At 38.3% G+C, this 17583-nt stretch overlaps 1 long non-coding RNA gene across 1 annotated transcript; it reads right to left on the bottom strand.

The window, feature by feature from the left end:
• Positions 1 to 3436: 3436 nt before the first annotated feature.
• LOC125477158 lies at positions 3437 to 6525 on the bottom strand. The gene is made up of 2 exons (XR_007258333.1): positions 6396 to 6525; positions 3437 to 4013 (listed from the first exon to the last, which is right to left on the bottom strand). It is a non-coding gene; the product is annotated as an uncharacterized LOC125477158 (long non-coding RNA).
• Between the last annotated feature and the right edge of the window lie 11058 nt (positions 6526 to 17583).

Genomic DNA, 17583 nt, shown 5'->3' with positions numbered 1-17583 from the left:
GTGATGGAATTATGATAAGATAAGCAAGCCTAGGTAGGCTAGGCTTTTAGTCAATTATCTGAAGATAGGCTTTAGCGCCTATGCCGTGGATCAGTCATTCTACGAGTTTGAGTTTCAGTCGGTTTTTACACTATCAAGTTGTACCAAGCAAAAAATATGGGAGCTATAAATATAAAGTCGAAGGCAACATTTAACCCCTCCAATTCAACACACAAACTGCCATGTGCAATCTCTCACTCTACGCGAAACCTCTTAACAACCTTGAGATTTTTTTTTCTTTTTCCACCAACACATCTTCGGTTTGGATAAACAACACTATGAAGGCAACTGGTGACATCTTCACTTTGGATAAACAACACTGTTGCCGTAGAATCAGCTGACCACGGAGCACCTTCAGTTTGGATAAACAGCACTTGCGTCGAGGCTGACTGGTTATCTATCCAAGTCTCGGTCGAGAAGGATTTTTGAATCCTTATTGGCAGAGGTCATCTCATTGCTTTCTCGGTGAAGTGAGGTGTTACAGGTTACTCCATTCAGCACATTGGAAGCCGAATTTGATATGGAACTTCGCAGAACTAGCAACTTTGTCTTCAGGCTCTAGAACCCGAAGGCCGAGATGTGTTTCTTCCTCAGCTGTAGTCGCAAGATCAAGAAGTCAACAGCGCACTCAACGTAACATCAACATATTTTACTCCTTGGTCGATCTCGGCCGATGAGTTGGCACGCCCCATATCAACCTAAGGACGTAGTTAGCTCATTAGTTAGTCGGCCTGCGCGCCATGTAGGCTTGGTAGTTTTTAGGGTCAATAGTGTAGAAAGTAAATTGGGTGTAGAAAGAGGTTATAAGGGTTCAAATAAAATTTCTCATATTTTATTATGTCAGTCCCATTAATGCACTAATTATATATTTTGAAAATTTATTTTAATTGATTTATTTTTAAAATGAATTCTACAATATTATTTAGGGAACTTTAACAAAAAGCTCGCGGTACTGTTCACTTTAACGAAAAATCACATTTTTAAACTTAAAAAGTCAATCATGATACTATTTACGTTACCTTTTATTTTGTCCTTATTGTTAAAATCAAAATTTTCAAATCATTTTCATTAGTTCTCCTTATTATTTATAATAAAATAACATTCGATTGAAAAAACAGAAATTTTAACATTTCCACTTTAACTATCAAAATAACGTTTGACATTTCTATTTTAACATTTTCATTGAAAATACTCCTAGTATCAGTCCGTAAAATTTTCTTACTGCATGCTCTTTTTCGTGCCGGTTGCGTACAATCTAGTCTTAAGGCTCGAGACGACAAGGACCATTTCGTAATCTACTGTAAATTGAAGGCAGACCTTATCCTGTCGTGTCCTTTCCAATCAACCTTCAATTTAGTGCTTCATTACTTTGTGACTGGGGTATCTTTCGCATACTCTTCCATTACTGGAAATTGTATTTTCTTGGGAAGGAGCCATATTTCATGCATGGAAGTGCACAAAGAGACACCAAAATACAAACAAATTAGCTAGCAACCATGTGATGTACGTTGCAGCTCCAGCAATGGGGCACATCATCTTAAGAAATTCTATTAATTTCTACACAGAATAATGTTGTACTACATCAATTACGATTTAATGTTGTATTACACTAACGAAAGCAGGCCATACGACTTAATGCTTATGTTCAATTGGAATTTTATTTTCTAAATAGATGTAAAGAAAATTTTACATGTTGAATTGAGTTTGTGATGATAGATTAGGTGGTAAATTTGGGTTTAGTATTTTAGTTAAAAATAATATGGGTGTAGAAAGAGGCTATAAGAGTTCGAATAAAATTTCAATTATTTTATTATGTCAATCCCATTAATGCACTAATTATATATTTTGAAAATTTATTTTAATTGATTTCTTTTTATAATGAGTTCTATATTATTTAGGGAGCTTTCTTTAAAGAAAAACTCTCAGTGCTGTTCACTTTAACGAAAAATCACATTTTTAAACTAAAAAAGTCAATTATGATACTATTTACGTAACCCTTTATTTTGTTCTTATCGTTAAAATTCAAAGTTTTCAAGTTCTTCTCATTAGTTTTCCTTATTATTTATAACAAAATAACATTTGGTTGAAAAAAAAAAATTTTTAACATTTCCACTTCAACTATCAAAGTAACGTTTGACATTTCTATTTTAACATTTCCATTGAAAATACTCTTAGTATCAGTCCGTAAAATTTTCTTACTGCATGCTCTTTTCGTGCTGGTTGAGTACAATCTAGTCTACTGCTCGAGATGATAAGGATCATTTCGTAATCTACTGTAAATTATTCATATAAATACTATGATTATTGATTATTCATATAAATACTATGAGTTCTATAATATTATTTAGGGAACTTTAAAGAAAAACTTTCAGTACTGTTCAGTTTAACGAAAAATCATATTTTTACACTAAAAATTCAATCATGATACTATTTACTTTACCCTTTATATTATCATTATGGTTAAAACTTGTAGTTTTCAAATTATTTTCATTATTATTTGTAACAAAATAACATTCGGTTGAAAAAAGAAAAATTTTGACATTTCCATTTCAAATATCAAAATAACGTTTGACATTTCTATTTTAACATTTCCATTGAAAATACTCTTAGAATCAGTCCGTAAAATTTTCCTACTGCATGCTCTTTTTCGTGCTGGTTGCGTACAATCTAGTCTACGGCTCGAGACGATAAAGACCATTTCGTAATCTACTGTAAATTGAAGGCAGACCTTATCCTGTCGTGTCCTCTCCAATCAACCTCTTCAATTTAATGCTTCATTACTTTTTGAATGGGTATCTTCCACAGACTCTTCCAATTACTGGAAATTGTATTTTCTTGGGAAGAAGCCATATTTCATGCTTGGAAGTGCAGAAAGAAATGCATATTTTATTAAAGGAATGAGGATCCTCTCGTGATCTATTTTATGGAAATCTTAGAAATTCTCACATCTTAATTATTTATCGTATATTGTGCAATTAGCTTTCACTAAGTACTATTTATGTTTAATTTTAAATAATAAAATTCAAGTAATTTTTTACTGTACGATGTACAATGAATAACTAAGATGTGAGGATTCCTATGATCTTCACAATTTGAATCCAGATGAGATCCATATCCTTATTAAAGCAGTGTTTTAATATAGGTCCAATTTTAAAGGCCTCATATGGATTCAGTCCACTATATACCTCCTTCCTAGTATTTGGGGGTGTATTTTTGCTCACCACCTTATTTATCACTATTAGATGAGTTTGAATTTTGAGATTTGTGTTTATCTACTACACGAATCTTGAAATTCAAACTAATTTAACAATGATAAATACGGTAGTAAGCATACACCACACTAAATAGTGATGAGCAAAAATACTCCTAGGGTATGTTTACGCACCCGTAATCAGAATGAAAATAAGGACTCCGATTCTGATTACGGATAACTCTTGTGTTTACTACAATTTAGAGGAATCAACAATGTGTGGGACCCACACGAAAAATGAAATTCAATTCCTGAAATTGGAGGAATTGGACTCCCTCCATGGGTGAGGTATTTGGATTCCGGGATCGGGAATGCATTTCTTCTTTCCTATTATGCCCTCTTGTCAAGAGGCTTCGCAAATGCTTCGACAGACGCAGCATCGCTGAGTGTTGGAACTAGGAAGATGAATTTGAACTAGCATCCCAAACTTCCCCAGAAAACTTCCATTTTTATTCTGATCATGACTATGGTCTTCCACCGAGTGTTGGATCCTTCTACAAGCCCTTAAAGAAATAGCCATTTTAGCCAATTCTAAATTTAATCTCCAATAGATGTATAAATACTTCAAAATATTTTTCTGGACATCCACCCTCCCACTATAGCTCCACATCTTACACAACCCAACAACCCTTTCCGGCTCTCTCCCACCCCAACCTCCCATGTTGCAAATTCTTCCTCTTCGTGTTGAATAAGGTCCCAATTCAAAGGACCTACAAAAATATCACTGAACATACAGCAAAAATTAAAGATTCGAATATAAGAAATACAAAATAAACAAGGAATTTAACTGGGATGGGCTGAGGTTGAAGAAGATTGAGAAGATGTAGGGGTGGTGGTGGTGGGTGCTTCCAAGTGAGGGAGAAAGAGAAGAGTTGAGGGAGAGAGAGAGAGAGAGAGAGAGAGAGAGAGAGAGAGAGAGGTGAAAATAATTTGGCCGTTGGATCTGAGTCCATTTTAAAGTAACTAATGAAAATGTGATTAAAAATAAATATAGATGAAATAAAAATAAAAATAAAGAACTAAAGGGCATTTTAGTAATTATTTTGATTTCTATTCCAATTCAGGTGAATTAGTAAACAACTGATATGAATTTCATTTCATTTTTACTCCGATTCCAGAACATTTAAGTAAACAGTTTCAACATGAATTCAATTATGACTCCTTATCAATCCAATTCCTCCACAATTCAATTCCTTCTCAATCCAGTTCCTCTATTTTGATTACGGTTACGTAAATACGCCACTAGTGTTTAGTCTCTCACAGCCACGTAAGCTATTTTACAACCACAGTTTTTAAAATAATTACACACTACACCATTCTAAACGCATCAACCGATACGATTCAACGATTCAATTTTGTTTGAATTCAAATAAAGATAGAATTTCATTCTATTAATATGAACTACGGAACATTTGTTATTGTGAGTTTACGGAGTCCACACTTGGTCCTAAAACAAAACAGAAGAAACATTTGGTCCTCTAGCCTATAGGATTTTTACTGGAGACGGAAATCGGTAGAACAGGTATTTTACGTTGCTGGATTTTAGCTTTTTGTTGTTGCTGCTTATACCTCATTGTCTATGCCTTTTGCGTGTTTGTTTGGCTGGGTTTTTTTTGGGGCTGAACAGGGATGAGGATTCTCTTTGTGAGGATTCCAGATATCACTTCATTGCGTTCGTTTATCGTATATTGTGCGGTTAGTTTTCGTCATGTATTTTTTGTATTCAATTTTATTTAAAAAATGGGTGCATTTTTAACAAATTGGTATATTTAAGAATGGAAAGGGATCCTCTCAAGATAACTTCCTCCTAATCCACTAAGTACGGGGATCCGGACCATTGAAATTTGATTCAACAACTAAAGTTATTATAACTTTTAAAGTGGACCCCTGTTTGTAGCCGTTTGATCAAATTTCAATGACTCGGATCCCTGGATTTGGTGAATTAGGAGGAAGGGATCCAGAGATGATCCCTTTCCTTTGGTTCATTTTTCAACACATAGGGCACGCGTCAAGCTTCAAAACAAGCTGAAAAGATCAAGGGTGAAAAACAGACAAACACCAAAAATCTATCAGTTAGCCTATGTGGGTAGGTCTTAAATTGCATGTCAAGCTTGCTAGAAATTCGCGCGCGTGGTTGACTAGACCAATAAGCTAGACAAAATGTAACATGAATGTAGGCATGAAATGCATCTGCATGAACAAACATTTTAAAGTGAGATGTGCCACATCCTTGAACATTTCTTCCCAGTAGACACAATCCATAAATAGAAAAAAGTCTAAAGCTAGATTGAGTATGTGGTACACTTACAATGTTGACAAGAAAAACCGAACCTAAAAATCTAGACTTCACAGCTTGCTAATGCTTAAGGAGCCTAAAAAATTCCACTTGCTATTTCTACAAAAAATAAAAATATAAATTATAAAAAAATCATAAAACACCACTAGCCGCCTCCACCCAGTGACGAAGCCAGAAATTCTTAAGAGGGGGGGCGAGCTTATACGTTAGGTTGACAAGGTTCATTTTCAAGCATTCGACGTCTCTGTCTAGGGTCTGCAGGAAGATTAGCTAATATTTCATCCAACTCAGTAACCTCACTTTGTTGTGAACTACCCGAAATACTCGGAGGACTACTTGGAATATTTGAAGGTGAAGGAGGACTACCCAGAATATTTGAAGGAAGAGGAGGACTATCCGGAATATTTGGAGACAGATTTAAGCACTGTTTCTTATAGTATAGTTCCATTACGTAACTGTACAATGAAAGGAACAAAAAAAAATCTTAGACTCTTAATCCTAGAGTAGACTATAGGTAATATCTAATCAAACCACGAATTTAATTAATCAATACGAACAATTACATGAATAATCAAGAATTCAATTTTTATTTTAAACAACAATTAAAAATTGAGTAAGTTGATTATGGTTTATAATGGTTACTGCAATCAATTTTTATTGGTAGACAATATGTGATTCAAGTTCCTATAATATATATAATGTATGAATCCTCTTTTACGTACTTCAAAAAAAAAATCAATAATCATAGTATTTATATGAATAATCAATAATCGATAACCATAAATTAAAAATAAAAAATGAAAAATTTACCTCAATTAAAGCGGCTGGCGTGGCGTCTGGAGCTTGGTGGCCAACAGAATGGGATGGCTACTGTGCTTTCCTGTGTTCAATCCTGGGATTTGGGACAATTTTGAAAATTGAAGTCTGGGAAGAGGGTAAGGGTGGGGGGGGGGGGATGAGATTTGTAATATGGGAAGGGGGGAGTAATAATTGAAATAGGGTGGGATTGGGGATGGGGACCAGTGGTCCCTCCCTCATTTAATTTTTTTTTTTATTTGATCAATGGAAAATGACGCCGTTTACCAAACAATTTTTTTTTTCTTACCAGGCCCAAAACGATGTCGTTTTGGCCTGGATTTTAAAAATAAAAAAAAAACCCTGCGTGCAGGAATCACTTGGCACGACCATGGTTCCCAGATTTCGGCCGAACCAGAGGGGTTCAAGCCTCACTCCTGATTTTTTTTTCTGGCAAGCGGAGGGGCGGCCGCCCCCCTTCGCTCTTATGTGGCTTTGCCCCTGCCTCCACCTACCACCCAGTGTTCAATATGGTCCCCAAATGAAGTGCCTATGAGCTTGTGACATAAAAATTGGAAGGTTTTTTTAGCCAAAAATAGTTCCTGAGATTTGCATAACACATCACTTTGGTCCCCGAGATTTGAAATCAATAGAAGTGGTCCCTAAGATTGTCCATCATCAATCATTTTGGTCATTCTGTGCAAAATTATGTTAAAAAGAATCCAAATGATAAATATACCCTCAATTTAATAAACAATGTGCCAAAATGATTTGACAAAAATTAGGGGTATTTTGGTCATTATATTCTTATTTAATGGAGATTTTTCAAAGAAAGATCAAAATGATTGATGGTGGACAAACTCAGGATCAATTCTATTGATTTTAAATATGAAGGACCAAATAGAAAACTTTGGGCATGCAAGGCCTCAGAAAAACAGAAGTTAGTACGAGAGTTGAGTAGGATCAGCACTAGATCTGCTACCAAACAAACAGGTGGGACATGTAAGCAAAAGACTATTAACTACACTTTTCCATTCCTTCATGATGACATTGTATTAAGCTTTATAAGATAGTCTATTAACTGCACTTTTCCATTCCTTCATGATGACATTGTATTAAGCTTTATAAGATAGTCTATTAACTACACTGTATTAAGCTTTATAAGATAGTCTATTAACTACACTTTTCCATTCCTTCATGACGACATTGTATTAAGCTTTATAAGATAGACTATTAACTACACTATTAACTACACTTTTCCATTCCTTCATGATGACATTGTATTAAGCTTTATAAGATAGACTATTAACTACACTGTTCCATTCCTTCATGACGACATTGTATTAAGTTTTGTAAGATAGATTATCGTGTGATTAGAAATTATTTTAAATTTTATTATTTAAAATTGAACACAAATAGTATCTGACGAAAACTAATTATACAATGTACGATAAACGGATCCCAAAATCCTCATAAAGAGGATCTAGATTCATGAAAGTATAACATTAGTGGACCCACGTGGAGAAGGAATATTTTTTGTTAAAGAAGAGTACATGAAGATATAACCACGACCACGCAAAGAGAAAAAGCATGAGGTTTTTAGTAGATCTGGTATTTTTGTTGCGTTTTTTGTATTGTGTCTTTTTCTTGTTATATTCGACATTTTAACAGGTTATGTTATGTAATACCTGTTAAAATAAAAAGGTAATATGACTCGATCAGAATTCGATTCGTTAATATTTACTGGAAATTTGACCCTACCCGTTATTCATTAAAGAAATTATATTTTAAATAAATAATCAAATGAAAAATATAATACTAAATTAATATATACAGACCACGTTGTCACATAAATTAATTATCTTTTAATGTGTTTGATAGTTTTAAATTACTTTGTAAATTAATTATCATTTTGAAACATTAGTACTCAAATTAATAAATGAATTATTATAATTTTTTAATGGTTTTGATATTTTAAATTATTTTAATATTTTTATCTTCTAATTATTTTAATTAAATTTTGAGTTTTGTGTCTAAAACATAGATTTTGAAATTTCAACTCATCTAACGTGATAAATATAATGATGAGTATCATCATCAATTGGGGTAATGAGCAAAAATGTTTTCCCTAGTGCGTATTAATCAATAGATAAAAAATATTATAATAAAGCATGACTAACTACAAAGCAAGATGAATGCTAACTATCTTCTTCACTTGCCTTCTCCCACTTGTCATACTCTTTATTTATGATCATTGATTGAATAAATCAAACAAAATCAAGGATCAACATTTTTTTATTGATAGATCAAAGGCCAATATTAAACATGGGTGTAGAGGTGTGTTCAGTTCTGAATGATTCAATTTTTTACCGAAACCAAAAATTAAACCGAAGTCATTATTCAAACCAATTCAGTTTCTCTTTTGGTTTTTTTTTTTATTCGGTTTAATTTCGATTCAATTTTGTCAACTCAATTTAGTACCAGAGGAGGAGTAGGATCAGTACTAAGTCTGCTTGCCACCAACACACAGGTGGGACTTAATTATAAGCAAAGAATAATTTACACTTTGCATTCCTTCATGACGCCATTGAATTATTATAAGATAGATCATCAACTATGATGCACAAATACTTTTGTTTGATCGCGCATCTCGTATCTGATATTTAATTAGATACCATAATTGCCTAATACTTTTAGATATTTGTCAGATACGTATCATGATTAATGAACATGACTATAACTTGATGGATACACGTATCCATAGAATAGCGTACCCCACATTTAGGAAAAGCAAATCCAGTTTTCAGGATACATTTACACTTTTAGAAAAGATAAGACTTATTTTTAGATACGTCATTCTGAAACTCGATTTTAATCTCACTTTACTCTGTAACTCAAAAGTCACCACTTTACTTTCTGATACTCAAAGTTTGCTTCACTTTGCCCCCTGCAACTCAATTTTGATCTCATTTTGCCCCTAAAACTTGAAAGTTGTTTATATAAAACTCAAAATTCGTACACATCGCCTTAATTTTGTTAATTTCCTAAGTGGGTTTGATTTGGATGCTCCAAGCTAATCAATTTCTTTTTTACTTTTTTCATCTTTTCAATTTCTTTTAAACTTAATATTCTTTGATTGTTAAATGTTAATGCATAATAGAGATTTATAATCAAATTTATTGCACATGTAACATAGTCATATTGGGCATTGGGTCTTGTGGAGTAAAAACTAATCAAGAGGTAACATGTGGATTTTTGGGCAAAAATGACAAAATTACCCTTGAGGAGAACCGGAATTCCTACGCGCGAGTAGTGGACAAACATCCCACAATCAAGTCAAAAGTGCCCAAATAGGTATTTATTTTTAAACCTATTTCATCCATCCTCACCAAATCCTCTGCACAAGGTAACCCCAAAACATTTCTTTTAAATTATGTTAATTGGCTAATTAATGGATTTATTACCTAATTAATCTATTAGTGGTCAAGTAAACCACCAATTACACCCAAAAAATACACAAAAGGCTGGTCACCTTCTCTCCCAAAAGGACTGGCCATGCACCATATATTCAACCTCGTTTCCTCTAAAAACCTAGGTCTTGACTCTTGCTAAACACTCAAAAATTCCCAAAACACTTTTCTCTCAAAATTCTAACTTTGACATAGGAGGTTCTTCGGCCAAAGCCCCCTCCCTATTCATCGTGAGTGCGTGAGGCTCTTGGCCTTGACCAAATGTGTTATTTGTTTTGTAGGTGCAATTTTGTCCAAGATCAACGCGGAAGAAATTTGCATCCACAAATTGGTGCTTTCATTGAGAGTTGAAGTACACAAACTCGTAGAAGACTCTCACATAAAAGTTGTTTCTCTATTTTTTCATGTCCATTTGTATATTTTTCGTACGTTCTTATTATTAGAATTTTTTATTTGCAAAGATTCTTTGATAAAACGTAAAAGAGAAATACAATGGCTAGAAATTTAGAAAATTCCACAAGTGAAAATTCCAATATTCAAGAAATGGGACAACGGCGATCCACGAGGCTAAATGTGATCATAGGTGAAGCGGCACCACCATTATGGGGCTCTACCATGGCAACCATCGCGGTGGCCACCACGGCCAACACCCGAGGGCGAGGTCCATGGCACCACCACCACGGCTCGAGCTGCGCCATCTAAGGCTCACGACACCAAAACCACGGCCCAAGCCATGTCACTCCAAGCCTAACACAAGCCCAACGCGTTACCAAGCCAAGCCCTAGCCTCGCACCTTCGTGCGCCACATGCTGAGCAGGTCATTTTCGTGGCCTAGCCTGCTCTTACCGAGCAGCCTGCTCTCGTGGCCTAGCCTGCTCCCGCCGAGCAGCCTATTCCTGTGGCCCAGCCTGCTCCCGCGACCCATTCTGCTTCTGTGGCCTTCCAAGCAGCCTAAATTGATCCAAGATTAGTTCAATCGTCTCGGCTCCAAATTTCCAGATAAACGATCAAACTGGGAGCATTTTCACCACATTTTTTTTGCAGATTTGACATTTCCTAACTTAAATCTCGCTCCTGGAGTCTACCACACTTCCACTACTCAAAGAGACGCATTTCTTCCAAGCTATTCCAACCCAAATAGAGAACAACACTTGTCTCGACAAGTCATAGAGTTGATGAACGCCATCGCACAATAGATGACCTTGGTGAACCAGCTCTTACAGCGTACCGAGATGCAACGTGCCTCAGACGAGGTGTCCCGAAGTAGGACAAGGGCAGACAAAGAACCTCTCCAGCAACGTCCCAGCAAGCAGCCACTCGACCGGCCATGAATCGAGCGTTCAGGTAGTGTACACTCCCGATTTGGCCCTCAAGATAGCGTATACTCCCGTCTTAACGCATGAAGGAGTGTGCACTCTTGACTAGGCCCACAGATGAGCTACATTCATGGTTGAGGTCATACTCCGATAGTCAACATGAGCAACCTTCCAGGTGAAGTATTCATTCGCGGCTAAGCCCGCAAGGAGCATCATTCACCTTACATCAGAGTAGGCAGCACGACAGACAGAGAGAAATAGTCACTCAATCTTGCTTAAGCTCAACTAGTAGCTTGTGAAGAACTCGCTCTTCTACTAGGAATGCACGACACGCACCGCATCCACGGCATAGACGAGCCAAACACATCGAAGAGCAGCCTAGACCAGCAGATCATGACTGGGGGCAGCTGAGAGCTTTGCTACCCTAACAAAGGTAAATTCAGGAAGAAGTAGAGAGACTATTGACCAAGCGATTACGTAATTTTCAATGCAACGAGGTCGTCAACCAGGCACTACGACGGAATATAACCAACATAAGCAGGTCACCCTTCATGGATGAGATCGAGCAGGCAGAGCCTCTATGCGAGTTTAGCATGCCACATTTCACATCTTTCAAATGGGATGAAGATCCGGAGAGACACTTAAAGCATTACCGAAGCGCAATGATCCTTTATCGAAACAACGACGATCTCATTTGCAAGATATTTGCCACCACTCTATAAGGCAAGGCACAAGATTGGTTCTACACCCTGCCGCCACAATCCATCCAGTGTTTCGACAAACTTTCTTTGGTTTTCACTAAAGAATATTCATTTTATCGCTCGATCAAAAAGAAGTCGGACCATTTATTCAATGTCAAGAAGAACCCAGAGGAATCGCTTTGCGACTATGTGAAGAGGTTCAAAGCAGAGAAGGCAAGGATAGTCGGATACAATGACTTGATAGCTAAAGCAGCCTTCCAAAAATGACTTACATCAGACCACCTGCTATTCGGAAAATTGATCATGAAAGAAGATCTAACCCTAGCAGACTCTTTCACTTTGGCAGAGAAGCATGCACTTTGGGACGAGGCTTGCTAATGCAAATTCAAGTACTTAAAGAAGTACCTGACATCACCTCCTGTTATCCAAACCAAAAGTAGTAAATGACTTATTCATATGTTTGACAGTATCTGAATCAGCAATAAGGTCTACCATTATACGAAAAGAGCTGAGGGCCTAACTACCTGTATTCCATAGTTCAAAAGCTCTCCTCGATGCTACCAGAAATTTAAATGCTAAGCTTTGGCGATAGTTGTTGTAACCCGAAAGCTCAAGTTTTACCTTCAAACGCACACAGTCATCCTTATGACACAGTATTTCGCCCAATCTAGACGCACGACGATAAAGGTGTAAACACTGGTGGATGCAAAGTTTATTGACGAACGCAACAACTCGGCCCAAAAAACACGCCAAGGCCTGCCGAACACTGGAAGGACACACTCGGAAGCAAGTTTTATCCTCATATCCCCAAAAGATTCTTCATAGGAGCAACATGTACTAGCAATTGAGCACTACCGTTTACTGCATGTCACACGGCCCTAGCTGACCCTTACTCCATAATTTAACTCTAGAATGGTCCAATACCGGCAGTTGAGCATCTCCTGTTACGTGTAATATGGCGCCAGCTCCACGACTCCCTACCACGGATTTGCAACGCAACAAAGCGGCCCGACAACACCTCGAAGGTAGCTGAGTACGCCCTAGCTGCGCTTGCTTTACCCGATAGAGACTTCTACCATTTGCATGTCGACGGCTCATTCAACTACAAAAGTTCAAGAGCAGGCGTAGTCCTTGTCACCCCAGATGATTCGATACCCGAACAGACAATCACTCTAGACTTCAAAGTACCTAACAACTACGAAACCCTACTAATAAGCCTCCGAATGACAAAAGACTTGACGGCAGATAACGCTTACGTGGACGCACTAGCTGTCCTAAGCTCTGCCCTTGACCACCAACTCAAACGCTCTATCTCGAAAGAATATCTAGACAAGCCAATCATAGAGGCAAAGCCAGCAGCCGAGGTGTCACAGGTTAGTACAACTCTAAACTGGCAGGATTTAATTGTAGACTACCTGGTCAATGGCACATTCCCTACGGAAAGATTGAAGTCTAGGAAGCTCCAAATCAAGGCAGCACGCTACTACATATGGAATGGCATTTTCATCCAAAGATCCTACACTGAACCACATTTCTACTGTCTAGTGCATCCCAATGACTTGAAGGTTCTAAGCTCAATCCATGAAGGCGTTTTTGGAAATCACTCCGGAGGTCGATACTTAGCACAAAAGGCTCTTAATGCAGGCTACTATTAGTCTACCATGCACCAAGATGCTAAGGAGTTAGTACGAAAGTGTGACCGCTGCCAATGCGACAAGCCAATACCAGCACTACCTTGCCAGCAAGCTACACCCACATACGAGTCATTGGCCATTTATGCAGTGGGTAATCGACCTGGTAGTACTTATGCCACCTACTACTGGGGGCAGAGACATGATGATCGTGGCAACTGACTACTTCACCAAATGTGTAGAAGTAATAGCCCAAGATGACCATGACTTAGACAGACATAAAGCACTTCATATGGAGGAACATCATTTACCAATTTGGCATCCCTCCGTCCATCGTCACTGACAACAGTCGGCAATTCGTGGGCAAAGATGTGGCGAAGTTCTTCTAAAAGTATGGCATCAAGCAGAACATGTCCATGCCTAGATATCCCAAGGTAATAGGCAGGCCGAAGCATCCAACAAGATGATCCTTGACTGCCTCGAGAAATCCCTTACCAACAAGAAGGGAAAATGGCCAGACGAACTCCTCGGATGTCTATAGGCATATCGCACCACCAAAAGACGAGCAACCGGTGAGACTCATTTCTCTTTGGCATTTGGCTCAGAAGTAATCATTTATCCCAATATCATCAAGCCAAGTATCATTGCTCTACTACCAAACATTGAGCAGAACAGTAAGGAGATGGCCATAAGCTTAGATCTGGCAGAAGGGAAGTGTGAGCAGATCATCACTTGCATCGCAGCCTACTAGCAGCAGCTCCTCTCCAGCTACAACAAAAGGGCCAAGATTCGGCAGGTCCAGCCGGAAGATCTAGTCCTAAGAAAAGTCTTCATCACTACCCGCAGAGAAGGCTCCAAAAAATGGATCCCAACTGGGAAAGTCCGTACAGCAGAGTAGGCGGCAAGAGTAATCATACCCTCGCCACCATGAAACAACAAAAAGATCAAAAAGCAGTGAAGTGCCTACAATCTGAGGAAGTATGTGTGACCTCCTACTACATCAAAGCCCGAAGACTTAAACAGCTCGACAGGCACCACCTTACAAGCAGAAGACTATCCAGTTGTTATGCAATTCCTACCTTACAGTTAAGTTTTCGTTCGTTTCACTTGTTTTTTAATGAGGAATTCATAAGTAATCATAACTTGGCTTGGCTGCATGCTTACAACAATTGATCATACTTGCACTTCAAAAGAAGACTTGCGCCCTTCTTAGAAAGTCATCGCAGAAATTACGCCCCACGAGAGACCAACTATGCTCTCCAGTGCGAAAGGTAAACCAATTCCCATACACCCACATAGGTCAGCTCTCCAAGAAGGAAGGATAAACTCTACACTCCGAATATCCAGACATGGATAAGCCTGGCTACCCTAGTATAACTAGATGCACGATGGTTTACGGCGGGATTCCTAGAAGTAGCTATAATGGTCTTTTTCAAGGCTTAGCTAATTGAAGGATTTTGGGTCTCTTGGCCTAATCTGTAGGGAACCGGGCCTTAGAGACGGATGAGGCACATTACGCAGTACATTCGATGGACAGCTGCCCTGGAATCCTAAAGCTGCTACCGAGTGCACTAAGTTGCCTACAGTTTCCAGAAGACTGCCCACAGCTTGCCCTTTGAACAGTAAAGCCACACTAGACTTATACAACCACATATTCTTATGAAAGGTTAAACAAGCTAGCGTGCATATATGAAGCTTTATCCACTGCCGACATGCTACGTAGTCGATAAGCTTCACCTCTACCAAGCACGAAACAACTTACACCAAGTCCTAAAGTGTTGTAATACGTGCTACACAACCTACAAAATTGGAGAAAGCTAAGGTTAACAGACTAGTGGTTACGCGGACTTGTCTGCTTCTGTAAGTAAGGTATCCGGCTGCCAACCCTTTGGCTAACAACTTTGCAAAGTTCTACACCAACGTCTACGATTGCATAGGCTACGCGGGCCTAGCTGCTTATAGAAAAGTAGCACGCTTGCCATTGGTCTATAAAGTCTAAAGGTTAGGGTATGAACAAAAGAAACGAAGATGAAGAAAAGCAAAGGAAGCATGTTTATAAACAACTAGCAAAGGCCGAAGGAGTTCAAGAAACACAAAAGCTATAAGGAAAACAAAGAAAATCCTAAAGGCTACTTAGAAGACTACACTTCAGCAGCTTGGACATCCCACAACAACTCGGTCGCCACACCTTAAGCAGCCACGACGCTCTTAGCAGTGGCATCATCCAGCGCTTCACCCCTGGTTGCCTTAGCCTGGGCACCAACTTCTTCAACTACTTCACTAATGAAAGCCTCAAAAGTAAAAGCAAGCAAGTCTTCTAGAGAAATAGAGAAAATCTCGAAACCTCGAGCCTATCCTTCTCACCTTCAGCTACTCATTCTCCTCGAACAGACTAACATGGACGCACTGCAGTTCATCCACTTCCTTCTTCAGACTTTCATTGATCTTCAGTACACCTTGAAGTTCCAACACTTGGGGTTCAAGCCTATCGATGATTCTCTTGAAGTGGATTACTTGACTATAAGCAGTAATTAACTCTTTATCCTTTGCATAAGCAGCGAAACGAAGCTCAGAAACTACAAACTCAAGATCTTGAATCTAAGGTATGTAACATCCAATCTCATTCTCTGCACTTTCATACTTAACTTGGATTACATCAAGCCTAGTCTTCAAGTCAATAATCTCTTGACGAGCAGTCTCAAGCTGCAGAGAAGTGGGGGCAGAAATATTAGACCCATTCAAAACAACAAGCTCAGAATCCAACCTCTTGATCCTCTAGGCCGAGGAATAAGTTTCAGCTGCCATAATCTTCACCACATCCTTGGGAGCCTTGTTGTATCTACATCATAGCAGGTAGAATGGTCATTCTATATTGGGTTGTATGCTTTGCAAAGGAACTTGGGCAAACAAACCTTTTTAACGCCATCAACAAACTTGGCATAAACATCTATGTCTTCAAGCAGATCTGGCTTCAAGAGCACACAGATCTCAGCAGCCTTCCCAGAAGCAAGCTTAGTGGATTTCTCACAGCTGCCCACACGAGCAAGTCTCCTCCTTCCCAGTAAGTAAATCAGTCTCAACATCAGAGGGAGTGGGGCTTAACGCCATTTTAGCAACAGAGTCCTCCTTATCACTTTTCATAATAGCAAGCCTTTCCGAAGGAAAACTTAACTTAGCTCTCAACGGACGTCTTAGCATAGACTTCGGCACTAGGGGCATGACAAGACCTATACACTGAGCAATATATCAACAATTGAATTAGCCATGCTTGACATATAAGGTGCCACAGGCTCAGATCTAGTAGCCTTATTTTTCTTCCCATTGGAAGAAGTCATGTCAATCACAAGCCTCTCGACAGCAGGTGGACCCTCACGAGCAGCGGAGGAAGTCTTCAGTTTTTTCTTAACAAGCATCTCTTGAGCAGACAGGGAAGATCTCTTTTTTCCACCTTCATTCATAGTAGGCTCCACGACAGCGATCAGATGAGCCAAAGTACCCGTCTTGATCCTCTTTACCTTCTCTCTCGGTGTGGCGCGGAGAAGACGAAGAAAGCAACGAAGGATGATTATTTGCACAAGCAATATGTAGAAGATTACTAGAGGAGGGGGAACAAATATCCTCTAAGCTCTCTTTCTCTTGTAAGGTAGAATAAATCGCTCTTCAAAGTTAATTTAATAACTCATTTAAGGTGGACTTAAATAAGTTTTGAGAGAAATTTATTTCCCTTTCCTAGAAGGATCAAATTTCCTATTAAAGAGGGAATCAACATTAAAATAGGAAACATCCCACGAGCAGCCCAACAGGTGTGGGGGCATTTGTGGAGTCAAAAATAATCAAGAGGCAATACGTGGATTTTTGGACAAAAAAGACAAAATTATCCTTGAGGAGCACCAGAATTCTTACGCGCGAGCAGTGGACAAACATCCCACTATCAAGTCAAAAGTGCCCAAATAGGTATTTATTTTTAAACCTATTTCATCCATCCTCATCAAATCCTCTCCATAAGGTAACCCCCAAAACATTTTTTTTTAAAATTATGTTAATTGGCTAATTAATCGATTTATTACCTAATTAATCTATTAATG

Source organism: the organism of the source record quoted next, unplaced genomic scaffold, assembly GCF_019419815.1.
Source record: "Pyrus x bretschneideri cultivar Hongxiangsu unplaced genomic scaffold, Pyrus_bretschneideri_v1 Contig20, whole genome shotgun sequence".
NCBI classification, from domain to species: domain Eukaryota; kingdom Viridiplantae; phylum Streptophyta; class Magnoliopsida; order Rosales; family Rosaceae; genus Pyrus; species Pyrus x bretschneideri.
Note: the sequence above shows the minus strand (reverse complement) of the source record. Positions and strands in the feature narration are given on the sequence as shown.